The sequence below is a fragment of the Protopterus annectens genome, chromosome 11.part0 (assembly GCF_019279795.1).
Source record: "Protopterus annectens isolate FY-2018-M chromosome 11.part0, PAN1.0, whole genome shotgun sequence".
Taxonomy (NCBI): domain Eukaryota; kingdom Metazoa; phylum Chordata; order Ceratodontiformes; family Protopteridae; genus Protopterus; species Protopterus annectens.
This window is the reverse complement of record NC_056745.1, coordinates 418973900-418987005: the sequence shown is the minus strand read 5'-3', so window position 1 is coordinate 418987005 and position 13106 is coordinate 418973900.

Below are 13106 nucleotides of genomic sequence, written 5' to 3'. Positions count from 1 at the left end.
GTATATATATATATATATATATATATATATATATATATATATATATATATGTGTGTGTGTGTGTGTGTGTTTACCTAACTAGATAGATAGCTGTAGATAGACAGATATGTTAAATAGATCAAATGTAGAAATGGAACAGATCATTTTCTAAGTACAATAATATCCTCCATCTTGGGCATTACAGAGAAACACTGGACCTTTTAATAGTAGCATGGCCCTTCGCCTGGTGGACTGAGCTTCGCAGCACCATGGGCAATCTGTTATTTCCTTGTAATGCCCATTCTGCCTGGCATCATTGCTTGCTTAGTTCTCACCTCTGTTATGTAAATCTTAGTAATATACAGATAGCACTTTGATCCTAGTGATGAAACGACTAGGCATATCCATGACTGGACAAAGACAAATTCAGCTTTTTAAAGATAAGTGTAGACATTATTTAAAATAAAAAAGTATAACTGAGATTTCAGACACTATGGGGTTTTCTTCAGTGTCTGTTAAATCATTTAGATAACATATTTTTTTAATTTTATTTTATTTTACATTTGTTGACTGGGATAGTCCGACTGGATACATGTCCATTTTCAGTGGAGGCCTGGAGAGAAAAACTCCAAAGGAAGTTACACAAGTAAACTTAACATAGCACAAATTAAACACAATTTACAGACTGTGTTCAGTATAAGTTATACAATCTCACAAACTTCTAATCTAGCTTAACAATTACAACACAGTTGAGTTTAATTTACAAAATAGTACTGGTACACAAGTAAGACTAAATATTTAGTCAGGCTTGGAGCAAGGACATAGCCATTGAGACTTGAAATACTGCTTGAGAGTTTTCTTAAATTGAGATAGGGTAGTGTCTAGGGTAATGTTAGCAGGTAGTGAGTTCCAAGTTTTGCCAACAGAATTGGTGAACAGGGAGTCTCCGGCTGAATTGTTTGATTTGATAGTTTGTACTACCAGTCTATTAGATGAGTGAAGTGGTCTGAGGTTGGAGTGGGGATAGATGATGTTTTTCGAAGCAGGTGTATTTTCAGGTTGGTTAAGTACTTTGTGAGCCACAATAAGTTGGCTATACTGAATCTGCCTGGGTAGCTCTAGCCATCCGAGATTTTTTAGGTTTATGCAGTGATGTGTTCTATAGGGCAGGCTAGTGGCAAATCTAGCTATGTTAGTATAGCACCTAGAGAGTCTGTTAAGTTCAGTTTTATTTAAGTTGGCAAGTAAAGGGGAAGCATAGAAGGGGGTAGAGAGTAGATGGGTGTGGGCAATGGCAGACCTAGCAGGTGGGGTTAGGAATGGCTTTATCCTATATAGTGAGCCCAGTTTTTTATTAATGGTTTTAATAGTTTTCTTAACGTGCACATCAAATTTGAGATTGTTGTCTACAATAACCCAATGGAGTTTCATGTGGGCATCTGGGGAGATTATGGTACCATTATTAGACTTAATGGAGAGAGATAAGGTCGGGGATCTTTGGGTGGGGGAGAAAAGTAGGAGCTTTGTTTTGTTGGGATTTAGAATCAGACAGAGGTTGGCAAGCCAATTTTCAACTAAATTAAAAGTACTCTGAGTAATTGGAATCAAAAAAACGAGTCCAGAGTATAGTCAGGTGCAGCAAAAAATATATGCAAAAGTAGAAGTATAAACTGCACGTAGACTTATAGAGCAGAAACTTTAATAAAACAACAAAAGAACAGAGGTAAGTGCTTTCACGACTCACAGGTCGCTTCTTCTACAGGTCTGAAGAAGTGACCTGTGAGTCGTGAAAGCGCTTACCTCTGTTCTTTTGTTGTTTTATTAAAGTTTCTGCTCTGTAAGTCTATGTGCAGTTTATACTTCTACTCTGAGTAATTGTCTGCAGCTCTTTATGGGAGGTGCCAGTACAGATCAAAGTGGAGTCGTCCACATATTGAATGCAGTTAGCTTTTGGGATGACAGTGTGGAGGTCATTAATAAAAATGGAAAATGGTAGTGGTCCCAGAATAGACCCCTGGGGGACAACTAGGGTGTTGGGTAGGAGGTTGGATAGTTTGTTCTGCCATAGGATGGCTTGTTGTCTATTGTGCAGATAGAATTGAAACCATTGAAGAGAGTGATTGCCTAGAGACATTGTTGTCAGGGTGTGGATGAGTAGATGGTGGTTAACCATATCAAAAGCCTTAGAGAGATCCAGAAAAGGTCTGAGGATAATTTGTTGTTGCCCCTGTTATGGTTTATAGCATTAGAGAAGGTGAGGAGGGCTGTGGTGGTACTATGATGTGGTCTGAAGCCATGCTGAGATTTAGCTAGTAGGTTGTTTTGGATTAGGAAGTACAGAAGTTGTTTGTGGATGCACTTTTCCATGATTTTTGCCAGAGGTGACAAGATGGCTATGGGTCTATAATTAGCTAATTCAGTAGAGCTACCACCTTTGTCGAGGGGTATGACACAAGATATTTTCCAGATAGAGGGGACTGTGGCTTCTGGTATGGTCCGATTAATTAGAATGGAAATAGGGTACGCTATAGTATCTGCAGCCTTTTGTAAATATTCAGCAGGGAGAAGGTCAGTGGCTAGGGTAGTAGATTTTAATGTTTTGATTAGAGTACGAATGAAAGATGTAGAGACTGGTTGGAAGATAAAGGAGGGCTGGGTACTGGGAATGGTATCCTGTATGTTAGGAGTTCAGGGGTAATTGGCTGGCTAGGGCTTGGATAGTCTCAGTAAAGAAACTATTAAAGGTATTAGTGACATCCTCTGGTAGTTTATCAGTAGACGCTGAGGGAAGTGGAGTGGTGGTTTGACCTGGGTGTAGTAGTTTGTGTATACTACATAAACTTTAAGATGATGCATTCAAATAGTTTACAGAATGTTATTCTCTAAAATTTCGTTTCAAAAAAGGTCTGTAATAAAATAACAGTTTCTTTTAAGGAGCTGTACATGATAGTATAGCATGTTGATGCCTGTAGGTTGGCTGTGCCTTCTCATGCAGTGAATCAGAAGCCAATAAAATCTGAAAAGTATGATAGCTAATTCTTAATCAGCACAGTGTTTTTCTCTTTGCTGTACTCACACATAAATTACTTTTTTAAAGTTTAGGGACTTTTAAAACTACATACCTGTTAATGGAAACTTGGTGCAACACATACTTACCAATAGTACCAGTCTCCAATGTTGAAAGAATGTTCTAAAGATCTTTTCATCATGGTTGTCAGGTTTGTTTCTTCGGAGGAGAATATTCAGGGACTTTAAAAGCTTGGGTTATGATTTTGACCTTGAAGTTCTCTTTTTGCTGGTTGGATTCCTTGATTATTTAAAAATAAGAAGAGAGGATTTTTAGAAGACTGTGTAACAATATGCCTATCTAGTTATCTATCTGTTTGTCTGTCTATCTATCTATCTTTCTGTCCATCCATCTTTTATATTTCCTAGTTTATCTTTGCTTCTGTCTGTGTCAGCAGGGAAGCAGTACGTGGATAGAGTTCATATATAGTGGTGGCTTTGGGACAATAGCCCAACTAACACAGATGGATTTATTAAAAAAAAAACAGAAGTAATATTAGTGAAAAGGATAATAATTTATGCATGCCATACTAACATTAAAAAAAAGAAAACAGAAGTAAAATTAGTGAAAAGGATAATAATTTGTGCATGTCATACTAACAGTGATACTATATACACTATTACAATACAAAAATACATAGTATGGTTTGAAAATAAATACAGTTATGCCTAAACATTATTAAAAGCCAACATTACTTGGATCTGCTAAGGTGAAAAGACATTTTAAAACTGATGACAAGCTATACAACAAAATGGTTAGGCAAAACAATGTATTAATGAGTTAAGCAGAAACCAGTGCAAAAAAAAAAAAAAAAGATTGGGCTAGAGTAGAGCAGAGTGAAAGCAGAAAGGTAGAATTACAAAGGAAAGGGTAAGAGACAAGGAAAGAAAGGCTGAGAAACAGAAAGAAGGGGAGTCAGTTATGTAGGAGTTAGATGGAGATAGATAAGGAAGACGGAAGAAAGAGAAACATTTACACAGGAGGGGAGAAGGGTGCAACATTTGAACAGAAGGGAGTTAAGGCCAAGATGATGAGGAGTTAATATAACAATAACCCACGCCTGGGTGTGGGTAATGCAGGATTTACCCACGGTTGGCGTGGTTTGCTTCGCCCGAGGGACCAAACAAAGACAACCGTGGGTAAATCCCGCATTACCCACACCCAGAAGTGGGTTATTGCTATTATACTATGACATTATTTAAGAAAAGAAACAATTACTTTTCTTAAATAATGGCATTGTATAATGCCTCTTTGCTGCCCTTCCGCAGCTGTCTGGCATCCGCGGCAGTTCTGATGTACTGCGCATGCCTACGCAGTACATCAGAGCTGTGGCCAGCAACGGAGAAAGCAAGATCTCCATTGCTTTTTTACTGTTTCGCTATGTTAAATGGGTTTAACATAGCGAGACAGCTTTAAAATAAGCAACGGAGATGTCCGTTGCTTATTTTAAAGCTGCCTCACTATGTTAAACCCATTTAACATAGCGAAACAGTAAAAAGCAACGGAGATCTTGCTTTCTCAGTTGCTTTTTTTTTAAACCTGTCTCGCTATGTTAAATGGGTTTAACATAGCGAGACAGCTTTAAAAAAAAGCAACGGAGATCTCTGTTGCTTTTTTTAAACCTGTGTCGCAATGTTAAACTCTTTTAACATAGCGAGACAGTGTTTTAAAAAAAGACTTATACTAATGGAAAAAGTCCGGGCGACCGGACCTTTTTCCATTAGTATAAGTCGATTTACAACGTGCACGCTGGCCAATCAGCGTGCACGTTTTGGAATATTAATGGGGGGGGGGGGTTCATGGTATAATGAGGAATAGCAAATAGATAACGTGATACCATAGTTTCAGGATCATTTATTACAAAGATGCAGTTTAATGGCCTGCCAAAAGGATACTTTGTAAGAATTTTGCCTGACTAACAGAGTTATTTTTTCTTTTAGTATAGTTTTTGCAACACTGATTAAAAAAACTGAACTACCACATCTGTTTTTATACATGGGAACTCATACTAGGAAGAGATTAACAGAAGTGAGACTCCAAAATGGCTTCTATTTTTCTAGAAATCTGCTAACTGTTGTACATTTGGGGAGTATAATATTCTGTAATGTAGCTTGACATGAATTTGACTGAAGTAGTTTTGGAGATCCTGCCAATAGACTGCATGTGAAGCTTCCCAATTGTGAGACCATGAGGTCAACACAGATGTGCATCATACAGTTATATTGTGCTTTTTTAGCTTTTCAGTGGACATGGACATTTGTTAAAAGGTGAGAAGTACAGGCAAAACTTTAAGGCAGGAATATTTATTCACTTGAAATGCATATATGGTCAGCCATGAAATGTTTTGCAGTATAATATCATGTTTAGTTCCTGACTAGTTTTACCAGCTGTAGCTTTAATATGTAATTAAATCTGAAGTTATTTTTGATCTGCATTCCTAATATTTTGGCTGAATTGGCAACCTCAATGTGTTGAACTGACAAAAAATATGTAATGAGAAAGAAGGGACCTGTATCAAGTGATGCTGGGACTGACCCTAACAGCGGCCATTGAAGTTTTTTCCATATGGTTAGGTACAGAACAGAATTTCTCAGCCACATTTCTATTTTATTAAAGCTGTTTTGCCAATTTGTTTTACAGTCCTTTGACATCATATTTCTATGTAACAATCTATGAGTTTCCTTATAGGTTACTTGCGAATCACTGGACTATTGCTTGGGTCAGAATGATATTGGTGAGGCAGGATAATAGAATTTAGTAGCTTACAGTGTTAAGGTCATGCATGGATAGTTAGAACAGGGAAAGAAATATTATGACTAAGCTGCATATTGTACTATTTTGGTAACTTGGTAGGAGTGAAAAGGTGCATCCAGTGACCTGCTATGAGGCTATGCTCTAAACTGGAGTAGAATTTATTGGAATTTAGGTGTTAATTTTAAGGATTTACAGATCAGATTGCCTGCTGTTAGACACAGTAATTTAAGCTTCTTCTGTATTTTCCCAGTATAGGCAGTGATATGAAAGAATAGCCTTTTGAGCTATTGGAGCTAAGCTAAAGCACCAAGCAGTAGTAGTAAGAAATATGTGTAAATTAAAAGCCAAACAATAGTAAAAAATCTTGTTGCTATCAAAATTTCTTCACTTTTGCTATTAAAACAGCTTCAGTTTCTTTGCACCACAGCAACAAATCTTGTAGCAATTAAAAATAGCTTCACTTCTTAGTAGTAAAACAACAAATCTTTATTGGGTAAAACTTATATAAATCAGCAGATAAGTGTTGTGCTTATGTAAAAAAAAATAGAAATAAATCTTGTGCTTATATTTCAAAAACAGAAAATAATCAACATTCTATTTAATTCTATATAAACGTAAACATACAATTGTGATTGGTTAAAACTTGATTTGCTCTTAGAATATATATTAGAATATAGGTCGTTTTAATATTCCAATAGTTATCTTCCTTCCAGTTTCTGTCTGATTGAATGGAGTGCTTGCAGCCAGGAAATTCAGTAGTAAAACTTGAATGAGAGAACCTTGAAAAACTGGTGCGCTATAAGATTTGTAAATGCACCTGTGAGGATATAGTAATTGGGGTCTATGTGTTTGGTGGTTTTTATAGATACATAAATGTATACCATTAGGTGTTAAGCATCTAATCTACTATGTAGACTAACTTGTCTAAAACACATACTACACTATCCATTGTCTGTGTAATTCGATAGTGAAAATGTATGCAGGAAATCAGGAGGTAAAATCTGACTGGGTGAACAACTGAAATGCTGGTCTGCTATGGGTCTTATAACAAACAGTAGTGAGGACTTCGTAATTTGGGCTATGTGTGATTGGTATTTTTTATATGGAAGCTAAACGTTGTTCTTGTTGGTATAAAGCAGATTATCAGTTAAATAGTAATTTTTAAAAATAAATATGAGAATTTAAATAATAAGGAAAGCAACCCCACTTAAAAACATCTCTGTATGTTAAAAATTAATATAGCTTGTCTGCAGTGCTTTCGCTTACACTTCTTCAGATCTGCCTCTGGGGTGGAACCTTTTAATTTGAAAGAAAACTTTTTTTTGCACAGAAGTACAATAACTAATAATGAATTAATAATTAAAATTAATAATAAATACTTGTATAAATTTCCACCAAAGTCAAATTAAAACAGGAGAGTTCAGCTTTCAATAATAAGCATGGTGATGGAGTCTCCTAAGAATAAAAATGCTGGTGATGGAAATCTGAGTATTAAGTCCTTCTGGTATACATGCTTCTAGTCTGATCTGCCATTCTAATTTGCGTATTTCCAGTCTGTCATTTAATGATCCTTGTAGTTCTTTTTTTTGGTATGTGATCTAAAATATGAAATAGGAATGTCTTGTGTCTTTGTGTTAATCTCGGTTTTGTTTAGCTAGTGCACTGTTGTTGTTGCTGTACCCGATGTCTGTAAGGTGTCTAGCAATTCTACTTTTAAGTCTGTTGATACTTTTCCAGATATAGAAGACAGGACATTGGGTGCATTGGGCTCTGTAAACTACTGATTCCAAATTATAATTCCAAGGTTCTAGGCTGTAGTAGTAGTGTCAGTTTCAGGGCAGTGGAAACCCATTTTGTTGCTCATGTGCTTACAGTAACTGCATTTGGGGGAGGTCCACAAGGGAATGTACCCTTTGGGAAGTTGAGTTGGTCTATGGTTCTGCTTGTTTTTTCAACAAAATGTCTGATATTCTTGTTTCTTTAAATGTCGAAACTAGTTTTTTTTTTCTGGTAGTATATTGTTCAGCCTTAGGTTATTTAATGATGTCCATTATAAATCTGCAGTCAGTGGAGTAAGTAACCGTCATAGAGATGTCTTTATACCCCTTATTGTGGTTTCTTCTCCTGTTAGTTCTGTGGCTGTTGTCAGGGTTGTTGTTTTTTTGGAGGGAGATAGGTTCAAGCATCCTGAAGACCTTTTTACTGTAACCAAAGGTGAGGAAACTTTCTGTAGGTATGCTATGTTGATGGTGAAGTCCCTTAGTTCCTTTGGTACTCTCACAGTCATGAGGCCCTGGGATTTAATCACATTCTTCAGAGAGCACCCCAGCACTACCAGGCTATAACTCATACCATACTTTTCAGCCACAGAACCCAGACCGAAACACAAAAGGCGAGGGTGTATCCATATTCATCAAGGATACCCACACCTCCTGGTTTGTGGCACAGCACAATGCCTCAAAGATCATCCATGTGCAACTAACAATGGGCAAAATTGCAATTCAAATTGTAGCTTGCTACAGATCACCCACCATGACCCAGGACCCCCATTCCACATTCCTGGAGACACTGGAAAATATGAAGGTCCTACCAAACACTCTAATATTGGGTGATTTCAATTACCCAAACATTAACTGGGAGAACTACTCAAGTACTAACTCCCTTGCCCAACGCTTCCTAGAATTTATAAACTCGAACGCCCTGGATCAACTGGTCAACACCCCCACCAGAGGTGACAACATATTGGACCTGATCATCACCAACATGGGCGACCGGTGTTCTACACCGGAGGTCAACCCCTCGCTGGTTAGATCAGACCATAGACTAATCACTCTGGATATCCACATTCCGCCCCCACCTCCAATCAAGGAAACCACCGTGAAAAACTTTTCAAAAGCAAACGTCATGTTACTTAAGGCCGAGGTAGAAAGGTTCACAGCCACCATGCTAAAGGACAACACTGTCCAAGCTGCTGAATCACTTACAAAGGCACTCTATGAGCACCTGCAAGAATGCATGGATCGTGCTATCCCAAGCAAAACCAAAACTCACTCCTCCAAGAAAAGGAAACCAGTCTGGTAAACCCCTGCCATAAACAAGCTATATAATAGAAGGAGGAAACTAGTACAGAAAAGAGTAAAATCTCAAGAAGGAAAGACATCCCTGATCAGTATCAGCAAGAAACTATGATCCCTCATAAAATCGTCTAAGGCTAGCTTCGAAAGAAAAATTGCCAAGGACTCCAAAGATAACCACAAAGCATTCTTTAGCTATGTCAAGAACCTAAGTGGAAACTCTCAGATCTGCTCTGAGTTAGTGCAGAATGGCACAAAATACACTGAACCAACTGATATTGCCACCATTCTTGCAGAGAGTTTTAGTGCAAACTTCACCCCCCTCTCACCTCCTAAAGAGCCCATAACCATACCAGAAGAATGTAGAGCCCCGGCAATCACTGACACACAGGTTAAAACAGCCCTATCCAAAGCCAAAAATACAGCTTCACTGGGACCAGATGGTGTCCCAGGCTGTGTCTTACACAAGCTCCAAAATGAACTAACCCCTCACCTAAACACACTGTTCAAATTCAGCCTTTCTACAGGCTACGTACCCATAGAGTGGTGCACAGCCACAGTTATCCTACTCCACAAAGGTGGAGCCACAACAGACCCCAGGAACTATCGCCCTATAAACCAGACTAGCCTGGTCTGCAAGGCTATGGAGTGCATCATCATGGAACTCATTAACAGAGACATTGGGAACCTTCAAACCTTGGACCCTACCCAGTTTGGCTTTATTAAGGGCAGATCATGCCTCCTAAACCTGGTGAGACAGTTACCAAGGGTTTAGACAAGGAAAAGGAGGTCCACACAGCCTACCTAGTCCTCGCAAAGGCTTTTGACACCATTCCCCATTCTGGTATTATAGACAAGCCCACCAGCCTGAACATAAACCCCTACGTCACGAGATGGGTTGCCAATTGGCTCATAGATAGAACCCACACGGTGAGAGTTGCAGGCTCTAGGTCCGACTCTAAACTGGCTACAAGTGGCATCCCCCAGGGCTCAGTCCTGGAACCCCTCCTGTTTGGTATATACTTCTCAGAGGTACAGGCAAGCACAGGAGGACTATGGCTGACCAAGTTCGCAGATGACTGCAAACTAGGGGCCATAATTAACTCTCCGACTGATGCAGATATCCTCCAGAAGGGTCTCACTGAGACGGATACCTGGTGTCAAAATCATGGCCTCAAGCTAAATGCCAAAAAGTGCATAGTCATCCCCTTTGGAAAAAAAAAGTACCCATGAATTATCACATACGTGGTAGTCCCCTAAATACAGAAAATGTAATAAGGGATCTGGGGACACAAGTAGATAGTAATCTCTCCTTTGATAATCATATTACCAAAGTGGTTAGAAAATCCTTCTATGTGACCCACCTAATCACAAAAGGGTTTGCATCTAGAACAAAAGAGGTTATTGTGTCCCTCTACTCATCACTCATTAGACCCATCATAGAGTACAATGCCCCATTTGGGATGTACATTACAAGACACCTGCAACAGCTGGAAAGACCACAGAAGTACCTCACTAAGAGGATTACTGGCCTCAAACAGATGCCCTATGCAGCCCGACTGAAGAAATTCCAACTGAACTCAGTTGCATACCGCTTACTCAGAGGTGATCTCTGCCTGACATACAAGACCATGTCCAACCCAGAATTGATGGACATGCTCCACCTAAAAAAAAACAAATCCCCAAGAGCCACATGCTCTAGGGATCTAAACCTCACCGCAACGATAAATAGGACATGCTGGAGGGATAGATTCCTGTCCCAGAGACTCCCCATGCTTTGGAACAGGATTCCAGTCTACATTAGGCAGAGCCCCTCACTAACACTCTTCAAGAGAAACCTTGACGAGTGGATGGGAAACAGAAAATTTACCCCGGGGATCACTGCAGTGGCTCTGCTGGGCAGAGGCACAGGGAACTAATGGCTATGTTGGGTAGAGGCATAGGGAACTAATCTAAGGGGGCTGCGAAAGCCAACACATTCTGGCTAGGCTTATAGATGCCCCCGGGCAGATACTCTAGTACTTACCTATGAACCTATTATTCTTAGTCTGGAAAGAATGCATACTGTCCTAGTGCAATAGCAAGTTTAGTCTGGTGGCTTTTTGGTATAGGTTATTTGACAGCCAGTCAGAGCCTTCTGGTTTTGATATTGTGATATTTAGGAAATTATCACTGCCTTTGTTGTGGGAAGTTGTAATGTTCAGGAATTCATGGAGATTCCAATGTAGTATAAAAATTCCAGTAACCTTGTCTCTCTGCTGTTCCAAATAACAAAAATGTCATCTATTTATCGGAATTAACAACCCATGTGCTGGTAGAAGGGAGAGTCGTGTATGTGTTCTCTCTCCCATTTTCCTAGGCCAGTATTAGCTAGGCTGAGGGCTTGTATTTGAGGTTTATCTAATATCATCCGAAAGATAACTGTAGAGCTTTGTAGTAAATAACCAAATATTGCTTAGTCCTATGTTTAATACTTTTGTCATAAACTACAGTGTGTGAAATCATGCCATACTAAATTCTTACTATCAAAGTCTGCTGTTTAATTTTTTTTAAGTATCATCACTGCTAAGCACTGATAGCTCAGGCCCTGCCCCCCCCCCCCCCCATAGTATGTGAATTAATTTGTTCCCTTAACAAACAAGATATGATGCCCAGTGCCATGAGGGATATTTTTGTCTGATCTCTTCTCTCAGATATGAGTATGAAGTGACCTTATCTACTCTCTGGCTTGCAATCATAGACATTTTGTTCTTCTGCTTCCCTGTTTGTGGTTGAGGTGAGTATGCAATGACTTCACATTTCCTCAAAATACCCTTCATCTTATGGAGGTGGGTTGCTGCTTTTGTCTACTCAACAGCTAATGTCATAGCACTTTCATTCTCTATGACACAGCATTGCATCAGAGACCTGGAACTCACCCCACCCTAAGCCCACCACCCAACAGTAAGACAGGTAAATAGGCCAGCACTAGTTCTTTCCTTTCTTCCTCCCTTGACCTGATTTCTTGCACACTTGAGTCGCTGTTAGAATCTGAGTCAACAGTTTGACAGGGGAATGTTCTAATCCTGTGATACTTAGGCAAGGAATACTGTTTTTTTATTTTATTTTACATTTGCTAACCAGGTAAGCGCAGTGACCCATAGACCCTTTCAAGCATGACCTTGGCCCTGTTGGCAGAAAAATATATGCATACTCAGAGAAATAAAAAAATAGTCATCCATAAATGTAGACAATAAAGTAAATTATAAAGTAAACAATTGACAGAGACACCTTGTTTACAGTTTCTGGAAGTAATTAATAATAATAATAATAATAATAATAATAATAATACAATAAACTGTAAGGGGGTTAGAATATATATTGCACAATGTAAAAAAAACAGCAAAACAACCAACAAATAAGAGAGGAAAAAAGTAAGGGGTAATAAGAAGCAGAAGGAAGTATATAGCGGTGAGGAGGTGATAGTGGAAAGTTAATAAGAAGTTACAAGGATTTTACATATAGAGTATGTACAGAATTATGAAGAAAATACTGGCTGTAAATGAGACTATGTAGGTCTGAGGGCATAATGTTAAAGCTTAACTGTGGCTCTCAAAGCACTGACATTGGGAACTTTGCTTAAAATTCTTTTGAGAGATTTTAGAAAGCACCTAGGGTGGTAGCAGTTCTGATATTGTATGGAATTTTGTTCCGGTTGCAGGGGCTGATTTGGTGAAGGCCTTTACAAAATGCGTGTGAGATGGTTGGATGATCAGGGTGTCATCAGAGTTTCTTAATGTATACAGAGGTGTTTTAATTTGTAGAATGTTACTGAATGGAGGGCAGTAGTAATCATTTAATAGATTATAAGTTAAGGTGTTTAAAAGGAAGGTGCCTCTAGCTTCTATAAGAAACTGCTTGTTTTTTTCTGACTTGGTGAGAATGAGCCTAACGATTTTTGGTTTGTATGATATTTGTGTTTTACAAACAACTTTGATTCATGCCCTGTCAGATATGCCCTTACTTCAAATGGAAACAAATTGGCCTCAGTTTACCTTCCAATGTTTTTTTGCATATATTATCTGCATTGACTGCCTAATTCTAATTTGCTTTGAATTCTTTTACCTCACTACATGCTAGTTTTTTCATAATAATGCATTCTTCAGTACTTTATTTCTAGTCTTTTTATCATTAGTTTCCTTTAGATTTGCCCTAAAAGTATGGAAATAATTATTAAGGCTACATCATTGCTC